This window comes from Humulus lupulus, chromosome 3 (genome assembly GCF_963169125.1).
Source record: "Humulus lupulus chromosome 3, drHumLupu1.1, whole genome shotgun sequence".
NCBI classification, from domain to species: Eukaryota; Viridiplantae; Streptophyta; class Magnoliopsida; order Rosales; family Cannabaceae; genus Humulus; species Humulus lupulus.
Window position 1 is genome coordinate 288,154,164 of NC_084795.1, and position 22,524 is coordinate 288,176,687.

Genomic DNA, 22,524 nt, shown 5'->3' on the forward strand with positions numbered 1-22,524 from the left:
TTTACCCATGAGATCTCTTGGGGAAAAATATCGAACGAGTTGAACACGAGGGCAATACATTTTGGAGAAATTAGTGAAATCTCCAATTCACCAAAGGGGTACCCCTTTCAGAAATCTTCGATTTCTCTAATATCGATTCGAGCAATGTTTTCATAGTGAATACTAAATAATATGCAAGGGTCATGGGCACAAAAGTTGTAGCCCTATGTCTTAGGGTCCTATGTGTAAAATTTCGTGCTATTCCGAGATGGGTAGACGGTGATACAGTCAAAATACTGTGAGATGTACTAATATAAGGAAAAAACTTGCGAAAATTGCCATCAAAAAGGGGAACTTTTTTTGAAATGTTGATTTAAGGGTCCGTTTCCACTCCAATATATTCATTTACCCATGAGATCTCTTGGGGAAAAATATCGAAAGAGTTGAACACGAGGGCAATACATTTCGGAGAAATTAGTGAAATCTCCAATTCACCAAAGGGGTACCCCTTTCAGAAATCTTCGATTTCTCTAATATCGATTCGAGCAATGTTTTCATAGTGAATACTAAATAATATGCAAGGGTCATGGGCACAAAACTTGTAGCCCTATGTCTTAGGGTCCTATGTGTAAAATTTCGTGCTAGTCCGAGATGGGTAAACGGTGATACAGTCAAAATACTGTGAGATGTACTAATATAAGGAAAAAACTTGCGAAAATTGCCATCAAAAAGGGGAATTTTTTTTTGAAATGTTGATTTAAGGGTCCGTTTCCACTCCAATATATTCATTTACCCATGAGATCTCTTGGGGAAAAATATCGAAAGAGTTGAACACGAGGGCAATACATTTCGGAGAAATTAGTGAAATCTCCAATTCACCAAAGGGGTACCCCTTTCAGAAATCTTCGATTTCTCTAATATCGATTCGAGCAATGTTTTCATAGTGAATACTAAATAATATGCAAGGGTCATGGGCACAAAACTTGTAGCCCTATGTCTTAGGGTCCTATGTGTAAAATTTCGTGCTATTCCGAGATGGGTAGACGGTGATACAGTCAAAATACTGTGAGATGTACTAATATAAGGAAAAAACTTGCGAAAATTGCCATCAAAAAGGGGAACTTTTTTTGAAATGTTGATTTAAGGGTCCGTTTCCACTCCAATATATTCATTTACCCATGAGATCTCTTGGGGAAAAATATCAAACGAGTTGAACACGAGGGCAATACATTTCGGAGAAATTAGTGAAATCTCCAATTCACCAAAGGGGTACCCCTTTCAGAAATCTTCGATTTCTCTAATATCGATTCGAGCAATGTTTTCATAGTGAATACTAAATAATATGCAAGGGTCATGGGCACAAAACTTGTAGCCCTATGTCTTAGGGTCCTATGTGTAAAATTTCGTGCTAGTCCGAGATGGGTAAACGGTGATACAGTCAAAATACTGTGAGATGTACTAATATAAGGAAAAAACTTGCGAAAATTGCCATCAAAAAGGGGAATTTTTTTTTGAAATGTTGATTTAAGGGTCCGTTTCCACTCCAATATATTCATTTACCCATGAGATCTCTTGGGGAAAAATATCGAAAGAGTTGAACACGAGGGCCATACATTTTGGAGAAATTAGTGAAATCTCCAATTCACCAAAGGGGTACCCCTTTCAGAAATCTTCGATTTCTCTAATATCGATTCGAGCAATGTTTTCATAGTGAATACTAAATAATATGCAAGGGTCATGGGCACAAAAGTTGTAGCCCTATGTCTTAGGGTCCTATGTGTAAAATTTCGTGCTAGTCCGAGATGGGTAAACGGTGATACAGTCAAAATACTGTGAGATGTACTAATATAAGGAAAAAACTTGCGAAAATTGCCATCAAAAAGGGGAATTTTTTTTTGAAATGTTGATTTAAGGGTCCGTTTCCACTCCAATATATTCATTTACCCATGAGATCTCTTGGGGAAAAATATCGAAAGAGTTGAACACGAGGGCCATACATTTCGGAGAAATTAGTGAAATCTCCAATTCACCAAAGGGGTACCCCTTTCAGAAATCTTCGATTTCTCTAATATCGATTCGAGCAATGTTTTCATAGTGAATACTAAATAATATGCAAGGGTCATGGGCACAAAAGTTGTAGCCCTATGTCTTAGGGTCCTATGTGTAAAATTTCGTGCTAGTCCGAGATGGGTAAACGGTGATACAGTCAAAATACTGTGAGATGTACTAATATAAGGAAAAAACTTGCGAAAATTGCCATCAAAAAGGGGAATTTTTTTTTGAAATGTTGATTTAAGGGTCCGTTTCCACTCCAATATATTCATTTACCCATGAGATCTCTTGGGGAAAAATATCGAACGAGTTGAACACGAGGGCAATACATTTTGGAGAAATTAGTGAAATCTCCAATTCACCAAAGGGGTACCCCTTTCAGAAATCTTCGATTTCTCTAATATCGATTCGAGCAATGTTTTCATAGTGAATACTAAATAATATGCAAGGGTCATAGGCACAAAAGTTGTAGCCCTATGTCTTAGGGTCCTATGTGTAAAATTTCGTGCTAGTCCGAGATGGGTAGACGGTGATACAGTCAAAATACTGTGAGATGTACTAATATAAGGAAAAAACTTGCGAAAATTGCCATCAAAAAGGGGAATTTTTTTTTGAAATGTTGATTTAAGGGTCCGTTTCCACTCCAATATATTCATTTACCCATGAGATCTCTTGGGGAAAAATATCGAAAGAGTTGAACACGAGGGCAATACATTTCGGAGAAATTAGTGAAATCTCCAATTCACCAAAGGGGTACCCCTTTCAGAAATCTTCGATTTCTCTAATATCGATTCGAGCAATGTTTTCATAGTGAATACTAAATAATATGCAAGGGTCATGGGCACAAAACTTGTAGCCCTATGTCTTAGGGTCCTATGTGTAAAATTTCGTGCTAGTCCGAGATGGGTAAACGGTGATACAGTCAAAATACTGTGAGATGTACTAATATAAGGAAAAAACTTGCGAAAATTGCCATCAAAAAGGGGAATTTTTTTTTGAAATGTTGATTTAAGGGTCCGTTTCCACTCCAATATATTCATTTACCCATGAGATCTCTTGGGGAAAAATATCGAACGAGTTGAACACGAGGGCAATACATTTTGGAGAAATTAGTGAAATCTCCAATTCACCAAAGGGGTACCCCTTTCAGAAATCTTCGATTTCTCTAATATCGATTCGAGCAATGTTTTCATAGTGAATACTAAATAATATGCAAGGGTCATGGGCACAAAAGTTGTAGCCCTATGTCTTAGGGTCCTATGTGTAAAATTTCGTGCTATTCCGAGATGGGTAGACGGTGATACAGTCAAAATACTGTGAGATGTACTAATATAAGGAAAAAACTTGCGAAAATTGCCATCAAAAAGGGGAACTTTTTTTGAAATGTTGATTTAAGGGTCCGTTTCCACTCCAATATATTCATTTACCCATGAGATCTCTTGGGGAAAAATATCGAAAGAGTTGAACACGAGGGCAATACATTTCGGAGAAATTAGTGAAATCTCCAATTCACCAAAGGGGTACCCCTTTCAGAAATCTTCGATTTCTCTAATATCGATTCGAGCAATGTTTTCATAGTGAATACTAAATAATATGCAAGGGTCATGGGCACAAAAGTTGTAGCCCTATGTCTTAGGGTCCTATGTGTAAAATTTCGTGCTAGTCCGAGATGGGTAAACGGTGATACAGTCAAAATACTGTGAGATGTACTAATATAAGGAAAAAACTTGCGAAAATTGCCATCAAAAAGGGGAATTTTTTTTTGAAATGTTGATTTAAGGGTCCGTTTCCACTCCAATATATTCATTTACCCATGAGATCTCTTGGGGAAAAATATCGAAAGAGTTGAACACGAGGGCAATACATTTCGGAGAAATTAGTGAAATCTCCAATTCACCAAAGGGGTACCCCTTTCAGAAATCTTCGATTTCTCTAATATCGATTCGAGCAATGTTTTCATAGTGAATACTAAATAATATGCAAGGGTCATGGGCACAAAACTTGTAGCCCTATGTCTTAGGGTCCTATGTGTAAAATTTCGTGCTATTCCGAGATGGGTAGACGGTGATACAGTCAAAATACTGTGAGATGTACTAATATAAGGAAAAAACTTGCGAAAATTGCCATCAAAAAGGGGAACTTTTTTTGAAATGTTGATTTAAGGGTCCGTTTCCACTCCAATATATTCATTTACCCATGAGATCTCTTGGGGAAAAATATCAAACGAGTTGAACACGAGGGCAATACATTTCGGAGAAATTAGTGAAATCTCCAATTCACCAAAGGGGTACCCCTTTCAGAAATCTTCGATTTCTCTAATATCGATTCGAGCAATGTTTTCATAGTGAATACTAAATAATATGCAAGGGTCATGGGCACAAAACTTGTAGCCCTATGTCTTAGGGTCCTATGTGTAAAATTTCGTGCTAGTCCGAGATGGGTAAACGGTGATACAGTCAAAATACTGTGAGATGTACTAATATAAGGAAAAAACTTGCGAAAATTGCCATCAAAAAGGGGAATTTTTTTTTGAAATGTTGATTTAAGGGTCCGTTTCCACTCCAATATATTCATTTACCCATGAGATCTCTTGGGGAAAAATATCGAAAGAGTTGAACACGAGGGCCATACATTTTGGAGAAATTAGTGAAATCTCCAATTCACCAAAGGGGTACCCCTTTCAGAAATCTTCGATTTCTCTAATATCGATTCGAGCAATGTTTTCATAGTGAATACTAAATAATATGCAAGGGTCATGGGCACAAAAGTTGTAGCCCTATGTCTTAGGGTCCTATGTGTAAAATTTCGTGCTAGTCCGAGATGGGTAAACGGTGATACAGTCAAAATACTGTGAGATGTACTAATATAAGGAAAAAACTTGCGAAAATTGCCATCAAAAAGGGGAATTTTTTTTTGAAATGTTGATTTAAGGGTCCGTTTCCACTCCAATATATTCATTTACCCATGAGATCTCTTGGGGAAAAATATCGAACGAGTTGAACACGAGGGCAATACATTTTGGAGAAATTAGTGAAATCTCCAATTCACCAAAGGGGTACCCCTTTCAGAAATCTTCGATTTCTCTAATATCGATTCGAGCAATGTTTTCATAGTGAATACTAAATAATATGCAAGGGTCATAGGCACAAAAGTTGTAGCCCTATGTCTTAGGGTCCTATGTGTAAAATTTCGTGCTAGTCCGAGATGGGTAGACGGTGATACAGTCAAAATACTGTGAGATGTACTAATATAAGGAAAAAACTTGCGAAAATTGCCATCAAAAAGGGGAATTTTTTTTTGAAATGTTGATTTAAGGGTCCGTTTCCACTCCAATATATTCATTTACCCATGAGATCTCTTGGGGAAAAATATCGAAAGAGTTGAACACGAGGGCAATACATTTCGGAGAAATTAGTGAAATCTCCAATTCACCAAAGGGGTACCCCTTTCAGAAATCTTCGATTTCTCTAATATCGATTCGAGCAATGTTTTCATAGTGAATACTAAATAATATGCAAGGGTCATGGGCACAAAACTTGTAGCCCTATGTCTTAGGGTCCTATGTGTAAAATTTCGTGCTATTCCGAGATGGGTAGACGGTGATACAGTCAAAATACTGTGAGATGTACTAATATAAGGAAAAAACTTGCGAAAATTGCCATCAAAAAGGGGAACTTTTTTTGAAATGTTGATTTAAGGGTCCGTTTCCACTCCAATATATTCATTTACCCATGAGATCTCTTGGGGAAAAATATCAAACGAGTTGAACACGAGGGCAATACATTTCGGAGAAATTAGTGAAATCTCCAATTCACCAAAGGGGTACCCCTTTCAGAAATCTTCGATTTCTCTAATATCGATTCGAGCAATGTTTTCATAGTGAATACTAAATAATATGCAAGGGTCATGGGCACAAAACTTGTAGCCCTATGTCTTAGGGTCCTATGTGTAAAATTTCGTGCTAGTCCGAGATGGGTAAACGGTGATACAGTCAAAATACTGTGAGATGTACTAATATAAGGAAAAAACTTGCGAAAATTGCCATCAAAAAGGGGAATTTTTTTTTGAAATGTTGATTTAAGGGTCCGTTTCCACTCCAATATATTCATTTACCCATGAGATCTCTTGGGGAAAAATATCGAAAGAGTTGAACACGAGGGCCATACATTTTGGAGAAATTAGTGAAATCTCCAATTCACCAAAGGGGTACCCCTTTCAGAAATCTTCGATTTCTCTAATATCGATTCGAGCAATGTTTTCATAGTGAATACTAAATAATATGCAAGGGTCATGGGCACAAAAGTTGTAGCCCTATGTCTTAGGGTCCTATGTGTAAAATTTCGTGCTAGTCCGAGATGGGTAAACGGTGATACAGTCAAAATACTGTGAGATGTACTAATATAAGGAAAAAACTTGCGAAAATTGCCATCAAAAAGGGGAATTTTTTTTTGAAATGTTGATTTAAGGGTCCGTTTCCACTCCAATATATTCATTTACCCATGAGATCTCTTGGGGAAAAATATCGAACGAGTTGAACACGAGGGCAATACATTTTGGAGAAATTAGTGAAATCTCCAATTCACCAAAGGGGTACCCCTTTCAGAAATCTTCGATTTCTCTAATATCGATTCGAGCAATGTTTTCATAGTGAATACTAAATAATATGCAAGGGTCATAGGCACAAAAGTTGTAGCCCTATGTCTTAGGGTCCTATGTGTAAAATTTCGTGCTAGTCCGAGATGGGTAGACGGTGATACAGTCAAAATACTGTGAGATGTACTAATATAAGGAAAAAACTTGCGAAAATTGCCATCAAAAAGGGGAATTTTTTTTTGAAATGTTGATTTAAGGGTCCGTTTCCACTCCAATATATTCATTTACCCATGAGATCTCTTGGGGAAAAATATCGAAAGAGTTGAACACGAGGGCAATACATTTCGGAGAAATTAGTGAAATCTCCAATTCACCAAAGGGGTACCCCTTTCAGAAATCTTCGATTTCTCTAATATCGATTCGAGCAATGTTTTCATAGTGAATACTAAATAATATGCAAGGGTCATGGGCACAAAACTTGTAGCCCTATGTCTTAGGGTCCTATGTGTAAAATTTCGTGCTATTCCGAGATGGGTAGACGGTGATACAGTCAAAATACTGTGAGATGTACTAATATAAGGAAAAAACTTGCGAAAATTGCCATCAAAAAGGGGAACTTTTTTTGAAATGTTGATTTAAGGGTCCGTTTCCACTCCAATATATTCATTTACCCATGAGATCTCTTGGGGAAAAATATCAAACGAGTTGAACACGAGGGCAATACATTTCGGAGAAATTAGTGAAATCTCCAATTCACCAAAGGGGTACCCCTTTCAGAAATCTTCGATTTCTCTAATATCGATTCGAGCAATGTTTTCATATTGAATACTAAATAATATGCAAGGGTCATGGGCACAAAACTTGTAGCCCTATGTCTTAGGGTCCTATGTGTAAAATTTCGTGCTAGTCCGAGATGGGTAAACGGTGATACAGTCAAAATACTGTGAGATGTACTAATATAAGGAAAAAACTTGCGAAAATTGCCATCAAAAAGGGGAATTTTTTTTTGAAATGTTGATTTAAGGGTCCGTTTCCACTCCAATATATTCATTTACCCATGAGATCTCTTGGGGAAAAATATCGAAAGAGTTGAACACGAGGGCCATACATTTTGGAGAAATTAGTGAAATCTCCAATTCACCAAAGGGGTACCCCTTTCAGAAATCTTCGATTTCTCTAATATCGATTCGAGCAATGTTTTCATAGTGAATACTAAATAATATGCAAGGGTCATGGGCACAAAACTTGTAGCCCTATGTCTTAGGGTCCTATGTGTAAAATTTCGTGCTAGTCCGAGATGGGTAAACGGTGATACAGTCAAAATACTGTGAGATGTACTAATATAAGGAAAAAACTTGCGAAAATTGCCATCAAAAAGGGGAATTTTTTTTTGAAATGTTGATTTAAGGGTCCGTTTCCACTCCAATATATTCATTTACCCATGAGATCTCTTGGGGAAAAATATCGAACGAGTTGAACACGAGGGCCATACATTTTGGAGAAATTAGTGAAATCTCCAATTCACCAAAGGGGTACCCCTTTCAGAAATCTTCGATTTCTCTAATATCGATTCGAGCAATGTTTTCATAGTGAATACTAAATAATATGCAAGGGTCATGGGCACAAAACTTGTAGCCCTATGTCTTAGGGTCCTATGTGTAAAATTTCGTGCTAGTCCGAGATGGGTAGACGGTGATACAGTCAAAATACTGTGAGATGTACTAATATAAGGAAAAAACTTGCGAAAATTGCCATCAAAAAGGGGAATTTTTTTTTGAAATGTTGATTTAAGGGTCCGTTTCCACTCCAATATATTCATTTACCCATGAGATCTCTTGGGGAAAAATATCGAAAGAGTTGAACACGAGGGCAATACATTTCGGAGAAATTAGTGAAATCTCCAATTCACCAAAGGGGTACCCCTTTCAGAAATCTTCGATTTCTCTAATATCGATTCGAGCAATGTTTTCATAGTGAATACTAAATAATATGCAAGGGTCATGGGCACAAAAGTTGTAGCCCTATGTCTTAGGGTCCTATGTGTAAAATTTCGTGCTATTCCGAGATGGGTAGACGGTGATACAGTCAAAATACTGTGAGATGTACTAATATAAGGAAAAAACTTGCGAAAATTGCCATCAAAAAGGGGAACTTTTTTTGAAATGTTGATTTAAGGGTCCGTTTCCACTCCAATATATTCATTTACCCATGAGATCTCTTGGGGAAAAATATCGAAAGAGTTGAACACGAGGGCAATACATTTCGGAGAAATTAGTGAAATCTCCAATTCACCAAAGGGGTACCCCTTTCAGAAATCTTCGATTTCTCTAATATCGATTCGAGCAATGTTTTCATAGTGAATACTAAATAATATGCAAGGGTCATGGGCACAAAACTTGTAGCCCTATGTCTTAGGGTCCTATGTGTAAAATTTCGTGCTATTCCGAGATGGGTAGACGGTGATACAGTCAAAATACTGTGAGATGTACTAATATAAGGAAAAAACTTGCGAAAATTGCCATCAAAAAGGGGAACTTTTTTTGAAATGTTGATTTAAGGGTCCGTTTCCACTCCAATATATTCATTTACCCATGAGATCTCTTGGGGAAAATATCAAACGAGTTGAACACGAGGGCAATACATTTCGGAGAAATTAGTGAAATCTCCAATTCACCAAAGGGGTACCCCTTTCAGAAATCTTCGATTTCTCTAATATCGATTCGAGCAATGTTTTCATAGTGAATACTAAATAATATGCAAGGGTCATGGGCACAAAACTTGTAGCCCTATGTCTTAGGGTCCTATGTGTAAAATTTCGTGCTAGTCCGAGATGGGTAAACGGTGATACAGTCAAAATACTGTGAGATGTACTAATATAAGGAAAAAACTTGCGAAAATTGCCATCAAAAAGGGGAATTTTTTTTTGAAATGTTGATTTAAGGGTCCGTTTCCACTCCAATATATTCATTTACCCATGAGATCTCTTGGGGAAAAATATCGAAAGAGTTGAACACGAGGGCCATACATTTTGGAGAAATTAGTGAAATCTCCAATTCACCAAAGGGGTACCCCTTTCAGAAATCTTCGATTTCTCTAATATCGATTCGAGCAATGTTTTCATAGTGAATACTAAATAATATGCAAGGGTCATGGGCACAAAAGTTGTAGCCCTATGTCTTAGGGTCCTATGTGTAAAATTTCGTGCTAGTCCGAGATGGGTAAACGGTGATACAGTCAAAATACTGTGAGATGTACTAATATAAGGAAAAAACTTGCGAAAATTGCCATCAAAAAGGGGAATTTTTTTTTGAAATGTTGATTTAAGGGTCCGTTTCCACTCCAATATATTCATTTACCCATGAGATCTCTTGGGGAAAAATATCAAACGAGTTGAACACGAGGGCAATACATTTCGGAGAAATTAGTGAAATCTCCAATTCACCAAAGGGGTACCCCTTTCAGAAATCTTCGATTTCTCTAATATCGATTCGAGCAATGTTTTCATAGTGAATACTAAATAATATGCAAGGGTCATGGGCACAAAAGTTGTAGCCCTATGTCTTAGGGTCCTATGTGTAAAATTTCGTGCTAGTCCGAGATGGGTAGACGGTGATACAGTCAAAATACTGTGAGATGTACTAATATAAGGAAAAAACTTGCGAAAATTGCCATCAAAAAGGGGAATTTTTTTTTGAAATGTTGATTTAAGGGTCCGTTTCCACTCCAATATATTCATTTACCCATGAGATCTCTTGGGGAAAAATATCGAAAGAGTTGAACACGAGGGCAATACATTTCGGAGAAATTAGTGAAATCTCCAATTCACCAAAGGGGTACCCCTTTCAGAAATCTTCGATTTCTCTAATATCGATTCGAGCAATGTTTTCATAGTGAATACTAAATAATATGCAAGGGTCATGGGCACAAAACTTGTAGCCCTATGTCTTAGGGTCCTATGTGTAAAATTTCGTGCTATTCCGAGATGGGTAGACGGTGATACAGTCAAAATACTGTGAGATGTACTAATATAAGGAAAAAACTTGCGAAAATTGCCATCAAAAAGGGGAACTTTTTTTGAAATGTTGATTTAAGGGTCCGTTTCCACTCCAATATATTCATTTACCCATGAGATCTCTTGGGGAAAAATATCAAACGAGTTGAACACGAGGGCAATACATTTCGGAGAAATTAGTGAAATCTCCAATTCACCAAAGGGGTACCCCTTTCAGAAATCTTCGATTTCTCTAATATCGATTCGAGCAATGTTTTCATAGTGAATACTAAATAATATGCAAGGGTCATGGGCACAAAACTTGTAGCCCTATGTCTTAGGGTCCTATGTGTAAAATTTCGTGCTAGTCCGAGATGGGTAGACGGTGATACAGTCAAAATACTGTGAGATGTACTAATATAAGGAAAAAACTTGCGAAAATTGCCATCAAAAAGGGGAATTTTTTTTTGAAATGTTGATTTAAGGGTCCGTTTCCACTCCAATATATTCATTTACCCATGAGATCTCTTGGGGAAAAATATCGAAAGAGTTGAACACGAGGGCCATACATTTTGGAGAAATTAGTGAAATCTCCAATTCACCAAAGGGGTACCCCTTTCAGAAATCTTCGATTTCTCTAATATCGATTAGAGCAATGTTTTCATAGTGAATACTAAATAATATGCAAGGGTCATGGGCACAAAAGTTGTAGCCCTATGTCTTAGGGTCCTATGTGTAAAATTTCGTGCTAGTCCGAGATGGGTAAACGGTGATACAGTCAAAATACTGTGAGATGTACTAATATAAGGAAAAAACTTGCGAAAATTGCCATCAAAAAGGGGAATTTTTTTTTGAAATGTTGATTTAAGGGTCCGTTTCCACTCCAATATATTCATTTACCCATGAGATCTCTTGGGGAAAAATATCAAACGAGTTGAACACGAGGGCAATACATTTCGGAGAAATTAGTGAAATCTCCAATTCACCAAAGGGGTACCCCTTTCAGAAATCTTCGATTTCTCTAATATCGATTCGAGCAATGTTTTCATAGTGAATACTAAATAATATGCAAGGGTCATGGGCACAAAAGTTGTAGCCCTATGTCTTAGGGTCCTATGTGTAAAATTTCGTGCTAGTCCGAGATGGGTAGACGGTGATACAGTCAAAATACTGTGAGATGTACTAATATAAGGAAAAAACTTGCGAAAATTGCCATCAAAAAGGGGAATTTTTTTTTGAAATGTTGATTTAAGGGTCCGTTTCCACTCCAATATATTCATTTACCCATGAGATCTCTTGGGGAAAAATATCGAAAGAGTTGAACACGAGGGCAATACATTTCGGAGAAATTAGTGAAATCTCCAATTCACCAAAGGGGTACCCCTTTCAGAAATCTTCGATTTCTCTAATATCGATTCGAGCAATGTTTTCATAGTGAATACTAAATAATATGCAAGGGTCATGGGCACAAAACTTGTAGCCCTATGTCTTAGGGTCCTATGTGTAAAATTTCGTGCTATTCCGAGATGGGTAGACGGTGATACAGTCAAAATACTGTGAGATGTACTAATATAAGGAAAAAACTTGCGAAAATTGCCATCAAAAAGGGGAATTTTTTTTTGAAATGTTGATTTAAGGGTCCGTTTCCACTCCAATATATTCATTTACCCATGAGATCTCTTGGGGAAAAATATCGAAAGAGTTGAACACGAGGGCCATACATTTTGGAGAAATTAGTGAAATCTCCAATTCACCAAAGGGGTACCCCTTTCAGAAATCTTCGATTTCTCTAATATCGATTCGAGCAATGTTTTCATAGTGAATACTAAATAATATGCAAGGGTCATGGGCACAAAAGTTGTAGCCCTATGTCTTAGGGTTCTATGTGTAAAATTTCGTGCTAGTCCGAGTTGGGTAGAGGGTGATACAGTCAAAATACTGTGAGATGTACTAATATAAGGAAAAAACTTGCGAAAATTGCCATCAAAAAGGGGAACTTTTTTTGAAATGTTGATTTAAGGGTCCGTTTCAACTCCAATATATTCATTTACCCATGAGATCTCTTGGGGAAAAATATCGAACGAGTTGAACACGAGGGCAATACATTTTGGAGAAATTAGTGAAATCTCCAATTCACCAAAGGGGTACCCCTTTCAGAAATCTTCGATTTCTCTAATATCGATTCGAGCAATGTTTTCATAGTGAATACTAAATAATATGCAAGGGTCATGGGCACAAAAGTTGTAGCCCTATGTCTTAGGGTCCTATGTGTAAAATTTCGTGCTAGTCCGAGATGGGTAGACGGTGATACAGTCAAAATACTGTGAGATGTACTAATATAAGGAAAAAACTTGCGAAAATTGCCATCAAAAAGGGGAATTTTTTTTGAAATGTTGATTTAAGGGTCCGTTTCCACTCCAATATATTCATTTACCCATGAGATCTCTTGGGAAAAAATATCGAACGAGTTGAACACGAGGGCAATACATTTCGGAGAAATTAGTGAAATCTCCAATTCACCAAAGGGGTACCCCTTTCAGAAATCTTCGATTTCTCTAATATCGATTCGAGCAATGTTTTCATAGTGAATACTAAATAATATGCAAGGGTCATGGGCACAAAAGTTGTAGCCCTATGTCTTAGGGTCCTATGTGTAAAATTTCGTGCTAGTCCGAGATGGGTAGACGGTGATACAGTCAAAATACTGTGAGATGTACTAATATAAGGAAAAAACTTGCGAAAATTGCCATCAAAAAGGGGAACTTTTTTTTGAAATGTTGATTTAAGGGTCCGTTTCCACTCCAATATATTCATTTACCCATGAGATCTCTTGGGAAAAAATATCGAACGAGTTGAACACGAGGGCAATACATTTCGGAGAAATTAGTGAAATCTCCAATTCACCAAAGGGGTACCCCTTTCAGAAATCTTCGATTTCTCTAATATCGATTCGAGCAATGTTTTCATAGTGAATACTAAATAATATGCAAGGGTCATGGGCACAAAAGTTGTAGCCCTATGTCTTAGGGTCCTATGTGTAAAATTTCGTGCTAGTCCGAGATGGGTAGACGGTGATACAGTCAAAATACTGTGAGATGTACTAATATAAGGAAAAAACTTGCGAAAATTGCCATCAAAAAGGGGAACTTTTTTTGAAATGTTGATTTAAGGGTCCGTTTCCACTCCAATATATTCATTTACCCATGAGATCTCTTGGGGAAAAATATCGAAAGAGTTGAACACGAGGGCAATACATTTTGGAGAAATTAGTGAAATCTCCAATTCACCAAAGGGGTACCCCTTTCAGAAATCTTCGATTTCTCTAATATCGATTCGAGCAATGTTTTCATAGTGAATACTAAATAATATGCAAGGGTCATGGGCACAAAAGTTGTAGCCCTATGTCTTAGGGTCCTATGTGTAAAATTTCGTGCTAGTCCGAGATGGGTAAACGGTGATACAGACAAAATACTTTGAGATGTACTAATATAAGGAAAAAACTTGCGAAAATTGCCATCAAAAAGGGGAATTTTTTTTTGAAATGTTGATTTAAGGGTCCGTTTCCACTCCAATATATTCATTTACCCATGAGATCTCTTGGGGAAAAATATCGAACGAGTTGAACACGAGGGCAATACATTTTGGAGAAATTAGTGAAATCTCCAATTCACCAAAGGGGTACCCCTTTCAGAAATCTTCGATTTCTCTAATATCGATTCGAGCAATGTTTTCATAGTGAATACTAAATAATATGCAAGGGTCATGGGCACAAAAGTTGTAGCCCTATGTCTTAGGGTCCTATGTGTAAAATTTCGTGCTAGTCCGAGATGGGTAGACGGTGATACAGTCAAAATACTGTGAGATGTACTAATATAAGGAAAAAACTTGCGAAAATTGCCATCAAAAAGGGGAACTTTTTTTGAAATGTTGATTTAAGGGTCCGTTTCCACTCCAATATATTCATTTACCCATGAGATCTCTTGGGGAAAAATATCAAACGAGTTGAACACGAGGGCAATACATTTCGGAGAAATTAGTGAAATCTCCAATTCACCAAAGGGGTACCCCTTTCAGAAATCTTCGATTTCTCTAATATCGATTCGAGCAATGTTTTCATAGTGAATACTAAATAATATGCAAGGGTCATGGGCACAAAACTTGTAGCCCTATGTCTTAGGGTCCTATGTGTAAAATTTCGTGCTAGTCCGAGATGGGTAGACGGTGATACAGTCAAAATACTGTGAGATGTACTAATATAAGGAAAAAACTTGCGAAAATTGCCATCAAAAAGGGGAATTTTTTTTTGAAATGTTGATTTAAGGGTCCGTTTCCACTCCAATATATTCATTTACCCATGAGATCTCTTGGGGAAAAATATCGAAAGAGTTGAACACGAGGGCCATACATTTTGGAGAAATTAGTGAAATCTCCAATTCACCAAAGGGGTACCCCTTTCAGAAATCTTCGATTTCTCTAATATCGATTAGAGCAATGTTTTCATAGTGAATACTAAATAATATGCAAGGGTCATGGGCACAAAAGTTGTAGCCCTATGTCTTAGGGTCCTATGTGTAAAATTTCGTGCTAGTCCGAGATGGGTAAACGGTGATACAGTCAAAATACTGTGAGATGTACTAATATAAGGAAAAAACTTGCGAAAATTGCCATCAAAAAGGGGAATTTTTTTTTGAAATGTTGATTTAAGGGTCCGTTTCCACTCCAATATATTCATTTACCCATGAGATCTCTTGGGGAAAAATATCAAACGAGTTGAACACGAGGGCAATACATTTCGGAGAAATTAGTGAAATCTCCAATTCACCAAAGGGGTACCCCTTTCAGAAATCTTCGATTTCTCTAATATCGATTCGAGCAATGTTTTCATAGTGAATACTAAATAATATGCAAGGGTCATGGGCACAAAAGTTGTAGCCCTATGTCTTAGGGTCCTATGTGTAAAATTTCGTGCTAGTCCGAGATGGGTAGACGGTGATACAGTCAAAATACTGTGAGATGTACTAATATAAGGAAAAAACTTGCGAAAATTGCCATCAAAAAGGGGAATTTTTTTTTGAAATGTTGATTTAAGGGTCCGTTTCCACTCCAATATATTCATTTACCCATGAGATCTCTTGGGGAAAAATATCGAAAGAGTTGAACACGAGGGCAATACATTTCGGAGAAATTAGTGAAATCTCCAATTCACCAAAGGGGTACCCCTTTCAGAAATCTTCGATTTCTCTAATATCGATTCGAGCAATGTTTTCATAGTGAATACTAAATAATATGCAAGGGTCATGGGCACAAAACTTGTAGCCCTATGTCTTAGGGTCCTATGTGTAAAATTTCGTGCTATTCCGAGATGGGTAGACGGTGATACAGTCAAAATACTGTGAGATGTACTAATATAAGGAAAAAACTTGCGAAAATTGCCATCAAAAAGGGGAATTTTTTTTTGAAATGTTGATTTAAGGGTCCGTTTCCACTCCAATATATTCATTTACCCATGAGATCTCTTGGGGAAAAATATCGAAAGAGTTGAACACGAGGGCCATACATTTTGGAGAAATTAGTGAAATCTCCAATTCACCAAAGGGGTACCCCTTTCAGAAATCTTCGATTTCTCTAATATCGATTCGAGCAATGTTTTCATAGTGAATACTAAATAATATGCAAGGGTCATGGGCACAAAAGTTGTAGCCCTATGTCTTAGGGTTCTATGTGTAAAATTTCGTGCTAGTCCGAGTTGGGTAGAGGGTGATACAGTCAAAATACTGTGAGATGTACTAATATAAGGAAAAAACTTGCGAAAATTGCCATCAAAAAGGGGAACTTTTTTTGAAATGTTGATTTAAGGGTCCGTTTCAACTCCAATATATTCATTTACCCATGAGATCTCTTGGGGAAAAATATCGAACGAGTTGAACACGAGGGCAATACATTTTGGAGAAATTAGTGAAATCTCCAATTCACCAAAGGGGTACCCCTTTCAGAAATCTTCGATTTCTCTAATATCGATTCGAGCAATGTTTTCATAGTGAATACTAAATAATATGCAAGGGTCATGGGCACAAAAGTTGTAGCCCTATGTCTTAGGGTCCTATGTGTAAAATTTCGTGCTAGTCCGAGATGGGTAGACGGTGATACAGTCAAAATACTGTGAGATGTACTAATATAAGGAAAAAACTTGCGAAAATTGCCATCAAAAAGGGGAATTTTTTTTGAAATGTTGATTTAAGGGTCCGTTTCCACTCCAATATATTCATTTACCCATGAGATCTCTTGGGAAAAAATATCGAACGAGTTGAACACGAGGGCAATACATTTCGGAGAAATTAGTGAAATCTCCAATTCACCAAAGGGGTACCCCTTTCAGAAATCTTCGATTTCTCTAATATCGATTCGAGCAATGTTTTCATAGTGAATACTAAATAATATGCAAGGGTCATGGGCACAAAAGTTGTAGCCCTATGTCTTAGGGTCCTATGTGTAAAATTTCGTGCTAGTCCGAGATGGGTAGACGGTGATACAGTCAAAATACTGTGAGATGTACTAATATAAGGAAAAAACTTGCGAAAATTGCCATCAAAAAGGGGAACTTTTTTTTGAAATGTTGATTTAAGGGTCCGTTTCCACTCCAATATATTCATTTACCCATGAGATCTCTTGGGAAAAAATATCGAACGAGTTGAACACGAGGGCAATACATTTCGGAGAAATTAGTGAAATCTCCAATTCACCAAAGGGGTACCCCTTTCAGAAATCTTCGATTTCTCTAATATCGATTCGAGCAATGTTTTCATAGTGAATACTAAATAATATGCAAGGGTCATGGGCACAAAAGTTGTAGCCCTATGTCTTAGGGTCCTATGTGTAAAATTTCGTGCTAGTCCGAGATGGGTAGACGGTGATACAGTCAAAATACTGTGAGATGTACTAATATAAGGAAAAAACTTGCGAAAATTGCCATCAAAAAGGGGAACTTTTTTTGAAATGTTGATTTAAGGGTCCGTTTCCACTCCAATATATTCATTTACCCATGAGATCTCTTGGGGAAAAATATCGAAAGAGTTGAACACGAGGGCAATACATTTTGGAGAAATTAGTGAAATCTCCAATTCACCAAAGGGGTACCCCTTTCAGAAATCTTCGATTTCTCTAATATCGATTCGAGCAATGTTTTCATAGTGAATACTAAATAATATGCAAGGGTCATGGGCACAAAAGTTGTAGCCCTATGTCTTAGGGTCCTATGTGTAAAATTTCGTGCTAGTCCGAGATGGGTAAACGGTGATACAGACAAAATACTTTGAGATGTACTAATATAAGGAAAAAACTTGCGAAAATTGCCATCAAAAAGGGGAATTTTTTTTTGAAATGTTGATTTAAGGGTCCGTTTCCACTCCAATATATTCATTTACCCATGAGATCTCTTGGGGAAAAATATCGAACGAGTTGAACACGAGGGCAATACATTTTGGAGAAATTAGTGAAATCTCCAATTCACCAAAGGGGTACCCCTTTCAGAAATCTTCGATTTCTCTAATATCGATTCGAGCAATGTTTTCATAGTGAATACTAAATAATATGCAAGGGTCATGGGCACAAAAGTTGTAGCCCTATGTCTTAGGGTCCTATGTGTAAAATTTCGTGCTAGTCCGAGATGGGTAGACGGTGATACAGTCAAAATACTGTGAGATGTACTAATATAAGGAAAAAACTTGCGAAAATTGCCATCAAAAAGGGGAATTTTTTTTGAAATGTTGATTTAAGGGTCCGTTTCCACTCCAATATATTCATTTACCCATGAGATCTCTTGGGAAAAAATATCGAACGAGTTGAACACGAGGGCAATACATTTCGGAGAAATTAGTGAAATCTCCAATTCACCAAAGGGGTACCCCTTTCAGAAATCTTCGATTTCTCTAATATCGATTCGAGCAATGTTTTCATAGTGAATACTAAATAATATGCAAGGGTCATGGGCACAAAAGTTGTAGCCCTATGTCTTAGGGTCCTATGTGTAAAATTTCGTGCTAGTCCGAGATGGGTAGACGGTGATACAGTCAAAATACTGTGAGATGTACTAATATAAGGAAAAAACTTGCGAAAATTGCCATCAAAAAGGGGAACTTTTTTTGAAATGTTGATTTAAGGGTCCGTTTCCACTCCAATATATTCATTTACCCATGAGATCTCTTGGGGAAAAATATCAAACGAGTTGAACACGAGGGCAATACATTTCGGAGAAATTAGTGAAATCTCCAATTCACCAAAGGGGTACCCCTTTCAGAAATCTTCGATTTCTCTAATATCGATTCGAGCAATGTTTTCATAGTGAATACTAAATAATATGCAAGGGTCATGGGCACAAAAGTTGTAGCCCTATGTCTTAGGGTCCTATGTGTAAAATTTCGTGCTAGTCCGAGATGGGTAAACGGTGATACAGACAAAATACTGTGAGATGTACTAATATAAGGAAAAAACTTGCGAAAATTGCCATCAAAAAGGGGAATTTTTTTTTGAAATGTTGATTTAAGGGTCCGTTTCCACTCCAATATATTCATTTACCCATGAGATCTCTTGGGGAAAAATATCGAACGAGTTGAACACGAGGGCAATACATTTTGGAGAAATTAGTGAAATCTCCAATTCACCAAAGGGGTACCCCTTTCAGAAATCTTCGATTTCTCTAATATCGATTCGAGCAATGTTTTCATAGTGAATACTAAATAATATGCAAGGGTCATGGGCACAAAAGTTGTAGCCCTATGTCTTAGGGTCCTATGTGTAAAATTTCGTGCTAGTCCGAGATGGGTAGACGGTGATACAGTCAAAATACTGTGAGATGTACTAATATAAGGAAAAAACTTGCGAAAATTGCCATCAAAAAGGGGAATTTTTTTTGAAATGTTGATTTAAGGGTCCGTTTCAACTCCAATATATTCATTTACCCATGAGATCTCTTGGGAAAAAATATCGAACGAGTTGAACACGAGGGCAATACATTTCGGAGAAATTAGTGAAATCTCCAATTCACCAAAGGGGTACCCCTTTCAGAAATCTTCGATTTCTCTAATATCGATTCGAGCAATGTTTTCATAGTGAATACTAAATAATATGCAAGGGTCATGGGCACAAAAGTTGTAGCCCTATGTCTTAGGGTCCTATGTGTAAAATTTCGTGCTAGTCCGAGATGGGTAGACGGTGATACAGTCAAAATACTGTGAGATGTACTAATATAAGGAAAAAACTTGCGAAAATTGCCATCAAAAAGGGGAACTTTTTTTGAAATGTTGATTTAAGGGTCCGTTTCCACTCCAATATATTCATTTACCCATGAGATCTCTTGGGGAAAAATATCAAACGAGTTGAACACGAGGGCAATACATTTCGGAGAAATTAGTGAAATCTCCAATTCACCAAAGGGGTACCCCTTTCAGAAATCTTCGATTTCTCTAATATCGATTCGAGCAATGTTTTCATAGTGAATACTAAATAATATGCAAGGGTCATGGGCACAAAAGTTGTAGCCCTATGTCTTAGGGTCCTATGTGTAAAATTTCGTGCTAGTCCGAGATGGGTAAACGGTGATACAGACAAAATACTGTGAGATGTACTAATATAAGGAAAAAACTTGCGAAAATTGCCATCAAAAAGGGGAATTTTTTTTTGAAATGTTGATTTAAGGGTCCGTTTCCACTCCAATATATTCATTTACCCATGAGATCTCTTGGGGAAAAATATCGAACGAGTTGAACACGAGGGCAATACATTTTGGAGAAATTAGTGAAATCTCCAATTCACCAAAGGGGTACCCCTTTCAGAAATCTTCGATTTCTCTAATATCGATTCGAGCAATGTTTTCATAGTGAATACTAAATAATATGCAAGGGTCATGGGCACAAAAGTTGTAGCCCTATGTCTTAGGGTCCTATGTGTAAAATTTCGTGCTAGTCCGAGATGGGTAGACGGTGATACAGTCAAAATACTGTGAGATGTACTAATATAAGGAAAAAACTTGCGAAAATTGCCATCAAAAAGGGGAATTTTTTTTGAAATGTTGATTTAAGGGTCCGTTTCAACTCCAATATATTCATTTACCCATGAGATCTCTTGGGAAAAAATATCGAACGAGTTGAACACGAGGGCAATACATTTCGGAGAAATTAGTGAAATCTCCAATTCACCAAAGGGGTACCCCTTTCAGAAATCTTCGATTTCTCTAATATCGATTCGAGCAATGTTTTCATAGTGAATACTAAATAATATGCAAGGGTCATGGGCATAAAACTTGTAGCCCTATGTCTTAGGGTCCTATGTGTAAAATTTCGTGCTAGTCCGAGATGGGTAGACGGTGATACAGTCAAAATACTGTGAGATGTACTAATATAAGGAAAAAACTTGCGAAAATTGCCATCAAAAAGGGGAATTTTTTTTTGAAATGTTGATTTAAGGGTCCGTTTCCACTCCAATATATTCATTTACCCATGAGATCTCTTGGGGAAAAATATCGAAAGAGTTGAACACGAGGGCAATACATTTCGGAGAAATTAGTGAAATCTCCAATTCACCAAAGGGGTAACCCTTTCAGAAATCTTCGATTTCTCTAATATCGATTCGAGCAATGTTTTCATAGTGAATACTAAATAATATGCAAGGGTCATGGGCACAAAACTTGTAGCCCTATGTCTTAGGGTCCTATGTGTAAAATTTCGTGCTATTCCGAGATGGGTAGACGGTGATACAGTCAAAATACTGTGAGATGTACTAATATAAGGAAAAAACTTGCGAAAATTGCCATCAAAAAGGGGAATTTTTTTTTGAAATGTTGATTTAAGGGTCCGTTTCCACTCCAATATATTCATTTACCCATGAGATCTCTTGGGGAAAAATATCGAACGAGTTGAACACGAGGGCAATACATTTTGGAGAAATTAGTGAAATCTCCAATTCACCAAAGGGGTACCCCTTTCAGAAATCTTCGATTTCTCTAATATCGATTCGAGCAATGTTTTCATAGTGAATACTAAATAATATGCAAGGGTCATGGGCACAAAAGTTGTAGCCCTATGTCTTAGGGTCCTATGTGTAAAATTTCGTGCTAGTCCGAGATGGGTAGACGGTGATACAGTCAAAATACTGTGAGATGTACTAATATAAGGAAAAAACTTGCGAAAATTGCCATCAAAAAGGGGAATTTTTTTTTGAAATGTTGATTTAAGGGTCCGTTTCCACTCCAATATATTCATTTACCCATGAGATCTCTTGGGGAAAAATATCGAAAGAGTTGAACACGAGGGCAATACATTTCGGAGAAATTAGTGAAATCTCCAATTCACCAAAGGGGTACCCCTTTCAGAAATCTTCGATTTCTCTAATATCGATTCGAGCAATGTTTTCATAGTGAATACTAAATAATATGCAAGGGTCATGGGCACAAAAGTTGTAGCCCTATGTCTTAGGGTCCTATGTGTAAAATTTCGTGCTAGTCCGAGATGGGTAGACGGTGATACAGTCAAAATACTGTGAGATGTACTAATATAAGGAAAAAACTTGCGAAAATTGCCATCAAAAAGGGGAATTTTTTTTGAAATGTTGATTTAAGGGTCCGTTTCAACTCCAATATATTCATTTACCCATGAGATCTCTTGGGAAAAAATATCGAACGAGTTGAACACGAGGGCAATACATTTCGGAGAAATTAGTGAAATCTCCAATTCACCAAAGGGGTACCCCTTTCAGAAATCTTCGATTTCTCTAATATCGATTCGAGCAATGTTTTCATAGTGAATACTAAATAATATGCAAGGGTCATGGGCACAAAAGTTGTAGCCCTATGTCTTAGGGTCCTATGTGTAAAATTTCGTGCTAGTCCGAGATGGGTAAACGGTGATACAGACAAAATA